Below are 17,443 nucleotides of genomic sequence, written 5' to 3'. Positions count from 1 at the left end.
ACTCCAACTACATCACATTGTTTTTCAAATAAATAGACGTAATTAATTACAATTCGAAATGATTGGACTCGTTGACGGAGAAAAGCCCGGTTGTCTTTAATTAAAAATGATCCGAGAAAAAAAAATATGAAAATTGGCGATGATAATGCGGATTTGCGTCCAGTTTCGTTTTTAAAGCTATTAGTGTCAGGAAGACGGGTGGTTGTGTCTGTTCAAAGCAATTGGTGGAGGCAATGACCCGTTCATGCGGGCCTTCAGGCCCTCATCCTTGCGGTAGTGCAATTTACTGCACACTTACGCACAACTCTTCAATGTACTCGTTTACTTTGAAAGCACAAAAACGGCCATCATTTCAGCTAAAACTTGAAGCTTTTAGCATCGAAAGCTCCATAATCCTGCTATTTCTTCCGCAAAAATATATACCTAGCGTACGTCTCTTAATTCAAGATTAAGAGGGTCTGCATCGATTTAAGATTAAATATCTCTTAGTGACCACAATAAACGAAGGACCCACGTTCGAAGGATAACTCACATTCGGTTTTGGACCCGAACGATTACAGTATCCGTTGTGTTTGGTTTCAAACTTACAATCCCCATACACATCGTGTTATCAAACCTGTACACGTGTAATTCTGATATTGACCACCTGCTGCTGATAATTTCCGGAATGAATCCGGTGAAATTGCGACACGTCTGGTCTAGGCTTCTCTTCAATCATTATGTTTAATGCTCTCCCGTAGTCTCAATGCGATTTTACCCTTACTATCTTTGATCGTTATGGTCAAAGCGATGACTGGACGGATAACGATGTTTTTACAACTGGACGTAAAAGGGTCAAAGTTGATTGTTGGCGAAATGACTTGCCCGGTAATTTGAATATCAACGAGAAGGGTTACAGGATTGTTTGGAATTTACGATAAAAAAAGAACGGTTATATGGAGAATGAACCTTTAGGGTAAAATAACAATGAAAAGGTTTTGAACTTTTTGACGAATTTTTTAGGGGCCTACCTCTACAGGAAACGTAAAATATACAGGTGTGTTAGAACCCACGCCCCAGAGAAAAATTTCAAGTAAGATAAGATGCCAGGAACATGAAAAAAATGTTTAAAGAACTATATCTGTCAAAAAAATTGCCATTTGACATTTCTTTTATGTCTATTTAATGATACTGATGATCTTGTATCGAAAGATGAAGATAATATGTAATCGAGTCATCCTTGGATCCGAATACGTATACTCTTTTTCATATTAATCTGCATCAAGTAGGTTGTAGAAGTCTAAATGCATATTTAATTTAAAGGTCGATTCACACAAAAATTGTCAATAATGTCATTGAGAACAAAAATCACATCAATAATGACAAAAATCGTTATGTTTGCCACCCTATGTTAATTACGATGTTAATTTTAATTATTTTTTGCTTCCTCAAAACCTGGGGCATGTACACATACTTATTTGAGAAAACAATTTTTAGGAAAGATTGAGGTTGGGATTGTTTGAATTTTCGCATGGTTGCCACTTTAAAATGATCCCTTTTAACGACTACTTCGATGCACATTAATACGAAAACGATTATAGGTCTGTTAAACGTCAACTAAAATTACAAGTCGCAAAGTAAAATGGCATGATCAAAAAGTTAATGTTTTAATAACTAAATTTATGATTTACCTTTAAAAAAAAACGATCCTACTGTTATACGAGTACGTCGGCGACTAATTCCAGCCCATTTAGCCGTTTTACCTTTCAACTTGTCATTTTATTTGACGTTTCATGTGCAGTTAGTTCAAAAATAAACATTTTCAGATCCAAAGAAGACTCGATTATAAATTATTTTGATCTCTTAATTATTTAGGAAAAGTACAAAAATTTTGCCTATAAAAGCCACGAATAACATTAAACAGAGTTACAATTTAGGATACAGCTTCCTTGTTTCCTCTTCTAATAAACTGTAACAAAAAAACTTGTATACCCAGACTCGTATTTAAAATTCTCACGAAAAAAAAAACAATTTTTGTTTTTTTTGTTTTTTATTCTCTACACTATGTATTTTTCCAGAAAACCCAAAATTAAATGATTGTCAGGTGTAAAATATCAGCAAAGGTAATATTTTTTTTTGTTGGAATTTCATATCATGTAATAAAAGTTAAAATCGGTTACCAGAATATGAAATTAAATGGGGAGTTGTTGAAAAATAGTGGCATAAATTAATATCTGGATGTCGCAATAAGCTAGACGTTAAACGACAACGCACAACTGTCCTGACAACTGCATTCATAATATTGTATTAAATCGTGACGTAAACAAATTATACTTTAATCCAAGAAATATGAACAACATAACTTGCATACATCTCTATTAATGCACCTTTATTAATGCACCCTAACCTACTTTTAAGCTAATTTAAGAAAAAAACATAAAGGAGTACCTTTTATTTCGGCGTGACAATGAGCATTTTGTGTACTCGTAACTGAAAACTGTTAACTTTGTAACATTGTTTTTGGCAACATTTATGCAATGCTTTTGTCATCATTGGCTGCATACTGTCGTTTTTAAGTAAGAAATTGTTGCAGATCGGTGTTTTTCATGGAAACCAATGTAATTTGAGCTATTTTCAGGTGATTTGGGTAGGTACCGCATACCTAAAGATTTGTCAACAAGAAATTACCACCTAGGATTTGAACTTTTAGGAAAATTACGTTTTTCATGTTGTTTGTAACTAGAATTTTCAGAAGTAACTTTGAATGCCTAGGGTTGGTTACCCCTTGTTGTTAACGATTGACATTCCTGTCAACCTGCTGTCAAATATCAATTGAATTATCCATACAAGCTGACAGGTAGCTTAACCTAAATTTTGACATTGGTTACGATATCTTTTGTTTGTCACCACAAACCAACCTAACCAAATTTATGGCAACCTATTCACGAATATCCCTAAATCCTAGGGAGTAATTTATTGTTGATACGATATTACTTCAAATGTCATCACTTTTAACTTCGAATAAAATAATAAATTCAATTTATAAAAACGCTTAAAAATAGTATATTAAACAACAAGTGTTATAATTATAAACACTCGTGTATTTGAAACACTCGTGTATTTGTAACACTCGCCCCTGCGTGGCTCGTAAACTACTCGCCTCACAATGAGTGTTTATAATTATAACACTTGTTGTTTAATATTGTATTTTATTTGAGTAACAACATTTTAATTTGTTTTGTATTACTTAGGTAAGCACGTGATAAAAATCCACGGAAGCAAATCACTTTAAATTAAAATGGAAAAACGGAAATCCAGTAAATTGCAACGACAGCTTGTAAACAGGAGATTATCAATGAACAAGTCGAACCCCGTGGTATTTCAACACAAAAATTACACTGAAAATTGTCGATAACATTTTGCTGTTTTTATGAGCATAAATCAAGCGTCAATGTATTTGCCCTTTTACAATTTGAAAAACAAGGCTAAACTAAAAGGTTTTTATTTTTTAAATATGACGGTATTAGCCACTGTCAGTAACAAGCATCCCATCGAGAACCATTAACTATGACCGAAATTAATTTCCCATTAGCAAAATGAAACGGGCAGTCCAAAAATAGCAAGATAAGTAATGCATTTTCGATTTACATTAATTTAGTTGTCGGAGTGAATTATTCATTTATGGAGAAAATCCCTGATTCAACAGTCAACACCGTCGACTTATTTAATGAATAAAATTTCAATTGTGCGAAAACTGCTTCCGGTGAAATATCATTGTTTTTCAACATTATTTACTAGTGAAACTTCTAGATAAATTATAATATTTTCCCACTAGAAATGGTTTTCATAATATATTTGTTCCTTTCATTTGTTCAATGGAACATAAAGGAACTAAAAAGTTTTTGTTACTCACCTAAAATTGAGAAATGCTCTCGAGTATTCTGAAACAGAAAAAAAATCTAAATTACTCGCGGTTTTTCTTCAGATTGCAAATTTATACAATCGTTTGATGTCTGCTCCATCATCAAAATGTAACAACGCGAACTTAATTCCCTTCATTAAAAATAAACAAAGGGAGGAGGAAATTTAAATTAAAATGTAATGGATGTATTTTATTACATTGCTGTTGTTAAATTATTCTCTGCAAAATGAGGCAATGTCGAATATGTACAAATTAGATATGGTCAACTCCCGAATTAATTAATTTAGAGTGAATTAAACAGAAACAATGCAAAGCTGTATTCAACCTACAGTTAAAATACGACAATAGTTACATGCAGCAATAAACAATCCCCACTTGTTTTGTTTTACTAATCTTGTTTCAATTAAATTAATGAAACATTACTTTTCTCCCTAAACTAATTTTCCACATTAACTACAACAAATTAATTGTCAAGAAACAAAATTTGCACTCATGTGTTGTATTTCGTTAAATGGGAAGTAAATTAGTTCATTCATAAAAGCAACGCTTTTCGGATTTGGTACACTTTCCAACTAATGACTGATTTGCTAAAAGAATGCTATAATAACATCTGGTTTCTGCGAGCATTGACATTATGTATATTTTTTTATTTTATAAGGCAATGCAATAATTTCTCTTTCTCTCGTGGATTTTCAAGAAGTACAAGAACTTTATATAAAAATTTATGTATTTAAAATTTCCCACTGAATTTAAACTAGTAATAATACCAATGTTTCAAGACATTTACTATTACAACGCCAGTTGAATGTTCATTCAAATTAGTCAATATTTGATTTGCTTATGATGAAAACAAAACTCATTTGAACGTATCCATTTTCCAAGTCAGTGACAAATTATTAAATTAAACTAACATACAGTTCCGTTTGCACTGTGTTGAGGCACTTTTATTATCAAATTAAGAGTCCCCAAGGTTTTAATCGTGTCAAACGATTCACAAAAATTACCAAAAATGTGTATTATAATTTAAATTTGATAAAAACATGATTTTTAAAAATTTTATATTCTTTGTGATCTATGTTTATACGAGTCCACATTATAATTATTGATAAACTCATTTTACTTATACATTTTAAAGCAAAACTTTCAAAGGTGTGGACAAACATAAAATTAAATATTTTACAAAAATTTACATAAATAAAAAAAGGTTATGTTTTCATGAACATACAGGTTATTCCAAATACGTTTGATAAAGAAGTTAGAGCCAAAAATGATTTTAAACAAACGAGTCTCTACTAGGAAATATCTCTCTTCTCTCTTTGAACTATAAAAACAACATAGAAGGAAATTTATTCTCTTCATTACAAAACACAATGTTTCATTTCCTAAAAGAAAAATGACAAGCTGAACATTTTACCATTGAAGCACATTGCAGCACTAGCACGCTAAAGTACATTTTTAAACACAAAATACTACACATGAAAATGTCTAATAACACACTATGATTTTTCAAGGTTCTAGAATATGTAAAACTTGTATTTTTAAAGATTTATAGTATTTAAATGAAAAATCTTCTCAAAATAAAATAATTATTGATATACTAAAGGCATTTGCAAAGTCGAGGGCCCCTGGCTCGAGACTCTTGTGAGTCTACCAGGGACCAAAGACATTAGATAATGCCCATGGTATATGTACATGCAACGTTTTATGTTTCACCTGAAAATAAAAAAAAATAAATTTGACAGACAATAACAAAATAAATATGACAAATATTTTGTGCCTTATAATGGCTATTATAGAGTCTTAATAATAAATTGAACCGAGAAAATCACGATTTCGTTCAAATATTAATCACTGAAATTTAGTCGACCTTTTTATCTCCTGGATTGTGAATTATTATCATTTAATGTCTAATAAAATCACAATTATTTTGTTAAATGCCATCGAATAAACATTAAGCCTAAAAATCAACAGAAGCCTAATTTCCATATAACGTGTCAAATCCTCTCAGTCCGGCGGATTGATTTTCATCGTCGATTGGCCGCCGACGTGACCCGTAAAAAAGGATCCGATCGGTAAACTCTCCAGCTCCAAGTCTGAAATACATTTTTCCTCTCGGCTAAGATTAAACGCCACCTGATCGAAGTCCTGCCTCGTCTTTTCCCAACAGACACGTCTTCGTCCTCTTTTTCACAATACATATGTTCGTTTTTTTGACCGTCAATAGATTAGACTGACGGATCTCGGATATAATGCTGATTTCCGCAAAGCTCGATCCCGAGAGAGCCTCCGGTTGTGTTGTTGATGGGCCCGGGACGTCCCCGAGAAGCCTTCACGAATCTGAAAGACGGGCGAGGATGCTCCCGGTCTAATCATCGGTGTAGTTTACATATCTCCCAAAGGAGGTATTACTTGACTGCATTATACACTGCTTATTAATTGGGAGGCATTGCTTACGAAATTAGAATTTTAGGCATGTTATGCTTGACGTTGTAACGTTGATGATTTAATAAGTTAGAGCGTAACGAAAAGGAAAATTTTCACGCTAAATTAGCTTTCATGTTCTAAATGCCTGCTCCTATATGACGGAATAAAGTAATATAAAAGTGTTTCAAACGACGATAAATAATGGGGCGCCCTTTATGCGGAAAGAAGTGATTTAAATAGCTCCCAGGTTTTAATTTGACGAGAAATTGCCTCAAACAGGACTACCTACAAAATTTTATAATACACAGGCTGTCCTGGAGGTTAAACAATATCGTTTTTTAAAAAGTTTTTAACACATCGTATAGCAAGTATGTAAGTTGTACAATTTGTTCCACCCTATATTTTGCCCCTTTACGCAAAGGTTCACCGGTCAAAAACCGGGCGAAAGTTCAACCTTCTACTCCTTTTTCCGAATTAAGTCTTTCCATTGGCAGTCTTTTAATGGAACTCGCTGTTTGCCAAAACAATTTGAATAACAAACCCTTTCTCTCGCATAGAACACTAAACAGCGCCGCAACTAGTACATGATAAAACATGAAACATCCATAAACTGTGGCCCTGAAATAGAGCCGTAATTAATTAACCCGCCAAAATCAGGGAAATTGAAACTGCAAAAATTTGACGCAACCCTTCATTTAACGATCAAATTACAATTATTCCATTAATCACGATAGCAGAAATACTAATCGGTCGATCTCTCTCAGAATGGAAAAAACGACATTTCACTTACCAATTACCGACAACACTGTTTGGTTCCGATGATAATAATTTATACTTGGCGACCAAGTATGGGTAAATCGAGCCGACTGCTGGAATTGTAACGGAAAAAACGCTCCGTAAATGCAATTAAACTTGAATTATTGAAGTGATTTTGTTAAAGAACACCGAAACAGGTCCATTGTATGTATTGCTTATTTCAAAAGAAAAACACCCGACTGTTTGCACTAAAACACCGCAAACTTGGTTTAATTGGAACATATTGATCCTGCCAAAAGCTGATAAGAGAATACAAGCATCTGACTGGATAATTACCGATACAAGCATATGCCACCACCAATAACCTAACCAGATTAATATACCTATACATAGTTAAGCTTGTACGGGATTAAGGTTTTAGGATAATTAACTTGTTTAGCAAATTTTATCCACCATGACTTCATTACGGATATACCATCATAACGTCGATTGCAAATAAACAGCTCAAAATTATAATCCTCGTCGATTTTAAACACTAAAGATTCAAAGTAATACAATCAAAAGTAATCTCGAATTAAACAACCATTTTCAAGACAAGTTGTTTAAATATACAGGGTGATTTTGATATACTTTTCGTAATTTTCTGTATGATGTTTGAAGAAGCAAGAAAACTTTGGGCAGTGTCAAAAATTTGAAATTCGCTAATGTAAAATTAACCCCGTCCCATCCTACATTCGACGCTCACTGTTTTGCTTAATAAAAAAGTAGTCAACAGAAGAGACGTTTTTGTATGTAGTTCATTGATGATAAAATTTCTCTTTTAAAAAAACTTCATTCATTAATTACTTTATTGGTTGTACATACCTGTTCTCCATTATCGTCTGCTAAGCCATAACAGTACACTATGTCCGCATACTTGATGTTATTGTAGGGCATTTTTCGACTTATTAACACAGTAATTATTCACAAATTTGCCCCGAAACACTGATTGCACTGGCGATTTTATCACTGATTGAAAAGTCAACAAACGACAAATCTACAAAAACGCCACGTGATAAGAGTTTTTATCCCTTTTTCTTCTGCAACCTTAAAAACCACTTGAAATGGAAAGTGAATATCCAGTGTCGTACTTAAATTTACTACCCAAATTTTGATCATAATTTTTTCCAAAAAATTATATTTTTCTGTTAACGTACCCAACTGTGGGACTTGGTAGTTAAAATTACGAAAACTATATCAAAATGACTCTGTAGATTCGACAAATGTGTAAATAATATTTACTAAATCTTTTATCATTGATATCACAAAATAAATAAAAGCAAACAACTCGTACTTATCTACGCCGCGATATTCTATAAAAGTTGAAAGAATAAAAAAATCGAAAAAGGTATTTGCAGACTTGAATTTAAGTAATGCCATCAGACATTTTCGAATATCCCACACATTTCAAAATGAGGAAAATGGTCTCAATGTCCCAAAGGATTTTCACATTGCATATCTATAACATTATCACTTCCCTTTTATACTGCACTTTTGTATTGGAAAATTTTAAATTAGAATTACTAATAATTCGTACATACAAACTTCGAGATCGGGAGCAATGGAATTTCCATTTCAGGTCTCGATTACACTTAAAGCTCTTAAGCGAATCAACTACGACCGGATTTTAGCAAGTTATTAATCAAACAAGAAATTTACTAAAGCATATCAATGAAATAGATTTCGACAGTGTATTTGTCTTATTCGAAGTCATTGGTAACAAATTACTAACAAACTTCAGATGTAATTAATGCCTTTTAAGCCACCAAAAACTCCGCTTTTTATTTATCGCTTAATTTATCAAATTACACTTTGTGAAAATTTTCACGTATCCCATTCGCCACAGATGACGTCTCGAAGCGAATAACAATAATTATGTTGGAAAAATAGGGAGTTGAACCGTCGTTATTTGAACAGATGCCCGTCTAGATTTGGTCTTAGACCGCATAAAGTCATAATTCAACAATCCTGCACCGGATACATGACTGTGCGGTTGCGCTTCCAAACGGCCGTTATTTATTAAAGCAAAACTCAAAGGGATTCGAACAATTGGCAAACGTTTTTCCTCTTCGAGACTAATACATCAACGCATAAGCGAAACGTTATTTACCCGTATGTGGAACTGTTATTATTATAAATGAGCCTCCATAAGCTGCCTGTCGATTTATTCGCGAAACCACAATGGAAACGAGATTTTTAGACTAATAGAAAACAGACCATCAATAAACATTAACCTTACAATTTTGGTCATTTCTAAGCCGAGGCCTAATGTACAACACGAGTTACGAGTATGATTAAAGATAAAGAAAAACAAATTTTTGAGGACGTTTTCATGCTTCCATCAATCGTGGTTAAAATATTAACGAGGTGAGACAAAAACATCCCTGTTTTCTAATTTAATATTAATCTTCATAAACATCTATGAATCTCCCAAAATCTAAAGAGGTAGCGCAATATAGGTATTCGTGTGTCTGCATCTGTTTTTAACTTCAAATTTTCATAATTAAGCATAACTTTATAACAACAGCAGAAAACAACAATTAATAGCTGTAGGTCTATACATCTTCAGGCTCTTTTTAGATTAAAATAACGGAAACATTAATTAAACATTTTATGAAAAAAAATGTAATTATTGATTTGGTAAAATGTTTGCTAATTGAATTAATTTCGGATGTAAAGTATTTGTTTTAATCTTGAAAGAACCTTTTCTTACGTAAAATAAGAATATTTTTCACTGGCGGTGACAGTTGCAAAACAATCTGTGTGAAGTAGCACAGTCTTATTTATGTCTACGCCCAAATGTTTTGACATTCAAAATAGAAAAAAAATTGGAAAAACGGTAAGATGCTTTCAATCATGCATCACATTTTTCCTTTTGCTACTTGTTGCCAACACACATAGTTATGGGTATATTTGAACACCTAGTATACTACTGAAACTAAGTATATGTTGTTAGTGCAGGCATATTTTTGCTTCGCTTCTCTGTAACGCCTTTGAAATTTTACTGTATTGCATCACACTAACGAACAAAAAATTAACTTCATTTTAATTACCAACTGTATTTTGATACTCATTAAAAATTTGATGCAACTAGGTATGGCAACGTATACAACGTGATTCTTTTAGGGCCTATATTAGAAACTTTTTAACTTCTAATGCAGATAGAAATTTGAAATTTTGTACACAACTCAAATCGACCAGTCTAAGTTCAATTAAATTATTTTCAAAATGGCTGAACTTCCGGAACTACGAGAAATTGTCGCCAAATTTAAAATTTTAAATGGTAACCACTTATTTTTATTGCATTTTTGAATTCTCCTCTCCAAACTGAGTAAAATGCACCTAGTTGTTAGTACTTATCTGTCATAGTTTTTGACATATGTCAATTTTTTCTTCAAAATTTGCATTTGCAGAGGTTCATTAAAAACGTCACAGCTCTTGAACCGTTTGCGATAAGTGAATAATTTTTCTTGCATTCGATAACCAAAGGTTCGAGGAGTATCCTAAAATTTTCAAAATTGTCAACTGTCAAATGGCAAAGTTTATATGATTTTTTGAAAATGATATTTAACAAACAGCTATAATGCAATTTTTTGAAAAAAAATGACCCTATTTTCTCAACGGCAATCGAAAGTACATCGATTTGTAGAAAGACTTTTATCAACATGTCCTATACCAATCTCTTACAGTTTCTGAAATAATCACGAAAAACGTGTTTTTGTTTTTTATTTTTATAGTCAATCACGTAGGCTTTGGAAAATGATCAATACGTATTAAATATTTAGTATACACAACACCCATCCGGAATTACGAAGAATGGAGGCAAGGATTAAGACGGCATTTAATATTTTTCAACCAAATGAAATAATGGAAGCAGTTCACCATCGAGTTTTGGATTAACTATAAAAATAAAAACAATAACATGTTTTCGTGATTATTTCAAAAACTGTAAGAGATAGGTATAGGCATGTTGATAAAAGTCCCTCTACAAATTAATGTACTTTTGATTGCCGTTGAGAAAATAGAGTAATTTCATTTGAAAAAACTGAGTTATAGCTGTTTGTTAATAATCATTTTCAAAAAATCATACTAGCCTTGCAATTTGACAGTTGACAATTTTGAAAATTCTAGAAAACTTTTCGAACCTTTGGTTATCGAATGCAAAAATAAATATTCACTTATCGCAAAGGGTTCAATAGCTGTGATGTTTTGAATGAACCACTGCAAGTGAAAATTTTGACCAAAAAATTGACATATGTCAAAAACTATGACAGATAAGTACTATCAACTAGGTACAATTTACTTAGTTTAAAAAGAAGAATTCAAAAATGCACTAAAAATAAGTGGGTACCATTTAAAATTTCAAAGTAGGCGCCAATTTCTCGTAGTTCCGGAAGTTCAGCCATTTTGAAAGTAATTTAGTTGAACTCAGACTGGTTGATTTGGGTAGGGCACAAAATTTCAAATTCCTGTCTGCATTAGAAGTTAAAAAGTTTCTAATGTAGGCCCTAAAAGAATCACCTTGTATACAGGCTGTCCCAACGGTCCGAAAAAGCTCTATAACTTGTTTATGTTAGGAGATACTAATCTTTTTTTTTAAATTATAGTTGCATTTCTGCTGCATATTTTAAAAATATTGCAGTTTATATACAGGGTGTCCCAATATTAAAAAAACACTAAAGTTATGTTTTTTTTTAATGGAATGTACTCAGTTTGAGTTTATTTTTGGATTCTACGCTAAATTACAAATAACTTTTATACAGGTTGTTTTTATTTATCTGTTATCAATTTTGATTTGTGGCGTTTTTTTTACCAGAATTTTTGAAATGCAGGGGTCTGTCTAAAAATTCGTACCTTCTAAATACTTGCACACAAGTTAAAGTAAGTAACGCCGTTTGATTTCTGAATGTTTGCCGCATCTTTTAAGTGTTTACTCAACAACCTGCTCAGTCGCATGTGCCTACTGCGATTTTTTAAACATGACAAATTAAAAATGTCAAAAACTCATTTTTTCAAATGGCACCCTCTATTTATTATTGTACCAATCAAAAGATCTTTTGACAAGCTGTCCATCAATATAAGGTTTGTATAGTCTAGTGTAAAATTCTAAGTTGCTATCCTAAATTAACTAAATTTCGAAAAACTTTTCTGTTATGAACAATAACACTCGTGTGTAGACATGTACATATGCAAAGAGGTGAATTAATTTCGCCGAGAAAGATCTTTAAAACATCGAATAAATTACTCTAATTCAACCAAGCATTAGAGTATTCATTCCATAGCTTGCTTTTTCTTCTCATAGCTACTCGACTGAGATTAATTGGAACAGTGATATAAAATCAATACTTTGCCAACAAAATCAGAATTACAAAACTAAAAAAAACGACAAACCGAATTAAAATCACAACAGTGGTATATCCTTTTTAAAAATTTGAATGTTTGCATTGGCCGGAACAAAATAGATTTAATGCAATCACGGCGATATACATTCAAATTTATTTCAACTGCTTCGGGTTCATTACAATGGATCAAAAGCACGAAACACGAATATAATCTGATCTATTTTAAATTGCGATTCGTGTTAGAAAATTATAAAAAAAAATCCCTGACCTTCTTCTATAATGTAGAAAACGCGATATCATTGTACCGTAAGCCACGTTCGTGTACACACAACTTCCATTATCAAGTGTGACACTAAGTTACCTTTTAGATTTATTTAATTTACATAAGAAACAGTGTGGTAAACTTCAACCACGTAAACCGTAAGCGGATGATGCCGAATTTTAGGTAAACCTTAACTCTGAAATAAACGATAATCATCTATTATTGTTGAGGAATAATGGTAATTATGGACTTTCACTTCTTGTAATTATGCAGTTTATCAGCAAAGTTGCTCAATTAACACAGCCTTAAAAAATAAGAAAAGTCTTCAATCCCGACTTCTTTTGATGTTGCTCCTAAACCTATTTTATATCAACTTGATTGTCTTGCTGGTCCGCCCTAACAAGCCTAAGACCATTATTTAAGTAGACGGAAAGATCGAGGCACTTAATCAGTGGTAAAACTAATCATTAAGGCCTACCAATAAAAAAAAAACGCATTTTGTTCCAAATAAAATACAGTTCATGTATTTGTGGTATAACACCCTGTCTATTAGAAATCATCGAGCTGGATAATCAAGCAGGATTAGAAGACCCATCGATGTGTGAACAATGCACTAGAATACAAGGATTCGATCAATTAAGAATTTGTGCCAAACTATCGAAACAAAAACAATTCAAATCTAGTTTTTGCTGGAACTTTGAGAACCGTAATGTGATTTCAATTAGATGAAGGAAGGAAAAAGTGATAAAATAAGTAATAAAAATTTATAACGATTGAATTTGTTACAGATGGATTAATAGCGACGAAAAAATCGACTAATAGTAAATTTTAAATGTCACTGCCCACGTTACTTAATTAGAAATAAAAAAAAAGATTATAATTCAGCGTCCATTTAACTAAAAACAAATACATATTTCAAATTTCGCTTATTTAGCACAGTTTCAGTTTTAATAGCAATTGATATAACAATTAGATTTCAAATAGTTTGTCAATAAGGATTGATGCCATACTCTGTATTTTCTCTTTTGTATACAATTATTATTCTACTACAGAAACTCTTTTTTTCCAAAAATTTAGGTAATAAAAAAATAAATATCCATTTGTTATAAAAAGCAAACAGGTATTTTTGTAGGTTTGTTCAAATGCCAGCAAATTAAAAACTAGAAATTGATTTTGTCCGTATTTATTTTTTCAATAAATGGAATACTCATACCACCAGCATTTCTCGTCTATTAGATTTCTGCTTATTAGGTCAATCCGGCTTCGAACTCCACTATTGTTAATATGAACCTCGAGTTCGTTTCGGAAATTTTATTTAATTTGCTTTTTCCCCTATAAAATTATTAGCAACAGTTTCAGTGGAAAATAAATGCCATATTCGTAACTATGATTCTCTCATTAACCACTTGTTTAAAAAATGACATAATCTACAGAAAATTGTTATTTAATATATTTCCGTTATTTTGTAAACAATAACAAAAGATTTCTGCTTTCATAAATACATTTTTTGTATACGCTCCAGAAAATAGCTGTTTTTAAGTAAAACAGTTTTTCCCTACGAAAAAGTCAATTTGGTTACTATGGTGGCGAAATTTTTTTAATTAATAAGAGGTGTGAATTCATTTTTTGGGAGCTTTAACAAAAAAATGTTTGTAACGCGTACCTAAAACGTTTTTGCGGACTCATCGGCTATTCCAGAATCGGCTTCGCCTCATCCAGAAACAACGATTCGTCCGCAAAAACTTCGGTCTACAATTTTTATATTTCGTCTACTAACTAATGTAGTTTTTGAAGCTGCAAGTAGCTACAATAAAATTTTACACGACGTCAAAAACAGAAAAAAAATTGTAGAAGCGACTTAATTAAAGTTCAAATCACATTTCTCGCTAATTTCCTATCTCAATTTGAAATTTTTATTGACTAGTACTTTAATGAAAACTGCAATTTCTTTTGAATTTTTACACATAATTTTGTTGCAAAAATTCTCCAGAGTATTTTAAACAGCACCAAAACTTGTGCATAAAAGTGTTTTATTCTCCATACTACCACTATTTACGAACGCCGAGCTTTACATTATTGTTGGAAAAGTGAATAAAATAGAAACGAAACAACAAAAATGTACCATTACTCGAAGAAATGTGGGAAACGAAGTAAAAAAAATACACGCAGAGTTGGTAAATCTGTAAATGGAATGGTATAACGTAAAGCTTACGGCAAAAGACGGTAGATACAATGTTTACCTGAGTTGTTATCTACGGCGGCAAAAATTGGGTATGAGGTTTATGAAATATTCATGGAATCGGAAACAGCAAAATGATGAGAAATTTTAAAGAAAATGAGAACAATAAATTAAGTTTTGAATAATTATGACTTATCGGAATAATTTGATAACAAGTAATTTTATTTAGTATTAATACTTTGTTATTAATTTATATATTTAAAATTTTCATTCGTGACTCATTTACTAAATATGGTAGTTCTAGTAAAGATACCACTTGTTCAAATTCAATTAAAGGCGATTGGTATGCATAAATTTAATTGCTTTTTCGCAAACTTACCTTTTCAAGCTTTTTAAATGAATATTCTGAGACCGTAGACACTACCAACTCCATATTTACCCTTGTATATTTTTTGTAGTGTTAATAGGAATAAATTAAACAAAAACAAAACAACTACACAAACGTATCTCCTTTAATTAAAGATCAGAGAAAGCTTTAATTTAACTTTGTTCTATTTTAAATTCGACACATTGTTGAGGAAATATTTTTAATAAAACAACACAACGTATCTACCTAATTAAAATACTGCAATTTACTTTCTTTTTTATCAGACAAGAAAAGTATAGCATTAAAATGAAAAATTAATTGCTTCTCAATTATGCATAAAAGGAATAACCAAACCGTTAAACGGTAGTTTAGTATTAGAGCAGAACCTTTATTTTCAATCCCCAAATTATTGGAGTTTCAAAAAGTGAATTTTGTTACAACAAATCCGGAAGCGGTTAACCGCTAGAATTAAATCCGCTAAAATTAAATCCGTACCAGGCAAATAACATCATACGAAATGATTACATTTAAATACAATAAATGCAGAAAATAGTTTGATTGTAGTACTTTGCTCCAGATATTTGCTAAACTCCGCCAAACTTGAAAACTTTACCAAGTGTATTACCTAACTATAAATTTTGTAGTTATAATCACCGCTTTGAGTTACATCGTATAGCCGCCTCAAGTTGTGCCTTGGTTCCTCCATTTGTTTGCAACTAAAGTCTTCATAGTTATGAAAACAAATTTTATATTTTTGAGAATTACAATACGACTAAAGCTTAAAGAAAAATTAAAAATTTAAAGATTGTGAAAGGCGTAAAACGACTTTTTAATATGGCAATAAATCTTTATCAACTTAATTTAATGCCTTTGTTGCGTGCTTTAGTTAAATTGACCTTCTGCAACACATTGTTATTCAAGAAAAATGTATTTTACTTAATGAATTTCTTTGGTATAGTTAGATTTTGCTAATAATAATAATAAATTTTGAACATATTGTATTTATATCAAAGTAATAAATTTTAATGCCTTATTTACGTACTCTCACAAAAAGTCGTAGGAGTGGCGCTATTACTGGTGAATTAAAAGCTGATTTACTACCTTTAAAAAGGGTAATTTGAAAGCGAATTTTAATTAATAGTTTCTTCCAAAGTTCGAAGACATAATTGGAGGATATTTCAAGTCGATGAATATTCCTGACCAGTTAACTGTAAAACTGAAAACATGAAATAGCTAAATATTGTATTACATAATAGACAAAACAAGATAGACACTCCACCTACAACATTTACATATGTAGGTATTATCTAGTCTAGGAAGATAGTTTATCTTTGGTGAGTCATTTATTTTTACGTAATAATATGAATTAAGAAGAGACAGTAGCAATAATGACTCAAATAAAACACATAAAAGTAAATAAAGTGAATAATACCGTTTTTATATATTTCTTTTTCACTTAATTTGAAATTTAGGCAGAGAACGGTTCATATGTATTAGACATTCCTAATTTTTTCCTTTCTGCTCCAATAAATATAAATTGATCCGAAACACAATGCAGGCATACATAACAGTTCCTTAAAATTACATTCAAAGAAAGTGAAACACTTTGATTAAACTTTTTGTAAATAAACATCCCTATCGGCTTCACGCAAATTTTTAGGATTACTGCAGTGGATATTTTTAAAAACATTAGGTATCAAGTTTTATTAACGTTTTGATGCTTTTAATTTAAATATGAAACAAAAATTAACTAACGATAACTTTTAGATAATTTATTAGTTTTCATATTTGTACTAATTATTTAGTATACTTAATTGTTTATTTATCAAAAGCGTATAGTCCTCAAAGATAAAGTACTCAAGGTAACTTAAGTGAGTCGATGTAATTAGTTATATTTGAAGAAAGATAATAATGAAATGCATAATAATTCAAGTAACTACATAAATGTAAATAGGTTTTTATTCTTAATACTCACAATAATTTGTTGAAAATTATATATTGTTCAAAGAGTAACACCATCTAGCATATTTTTAAAAATATGTTTATAGTTGTATAACAATAATAAAATCCAACAAAAATTAATTGATTCACTCATTATTGACTATTTTAACTTCCATCAGTTTGGTTTAATTTACTCCGCTCCTTTTCCTCTCGTAAAAAAAAAACAAGATCA

The 17,443-nt window shown here is 31.3% G+C and overlaps 1 protein-coding gene across 5 annotated transcripts in view; it reads right to left on the bottom strand.

Moving 5' to 3' along the window:
* LOC123015573 (protein-tyrosine sulfotransferase) overlaps positions 1–17,443 on the bottom strand; it is a 59,974-nt gene that overhangs the window by 42,037 nt on the left and 494 nt on the right. For 3 of the 5 annotated variants that reach the window (XM_044415368.1, XM_044415367.1, XM_044415370.1), the window contains exon 2: positions 3,893–3,920. The exons of 1 other annotated variant lie outside the window; for it this stretch is intronic. The gene's annotated coding sequence lies outside the window, so the exon portion shown is untranslated. Of the gene's footprint in view, positions 1–3,892; positions 3,921–7,945; positions 8,070–17,443 lie in introns of those variants that run through there. One more of the 5 variants, XM_044415369.1, reaches the window with a different exon arrangement.

Source organism: Tribolium madens, unplaced genomic scaffold, assembly GCF_015345945.1.
Source record: "Tribolium madens isolate multiple individuals breed KSU strain unplaced genomic scaffold, Tmad_KSU_1.1 Scaffold_19;HRSCAF=116;Tcas5.2_LG9, whole genome shotgun sequence".
Lineage (NCBI taxonomy): Eukaryota > Metazoa > Arthropoda > Insecta > Coleoptera > Tenebrionidae > Tribolium > Tribolium madens.
The sequence above is the reverse complement of the archived record's forward strand: the minus strand, read 5'-3'. Positions and strand labels throughout refer to the sequence as shown.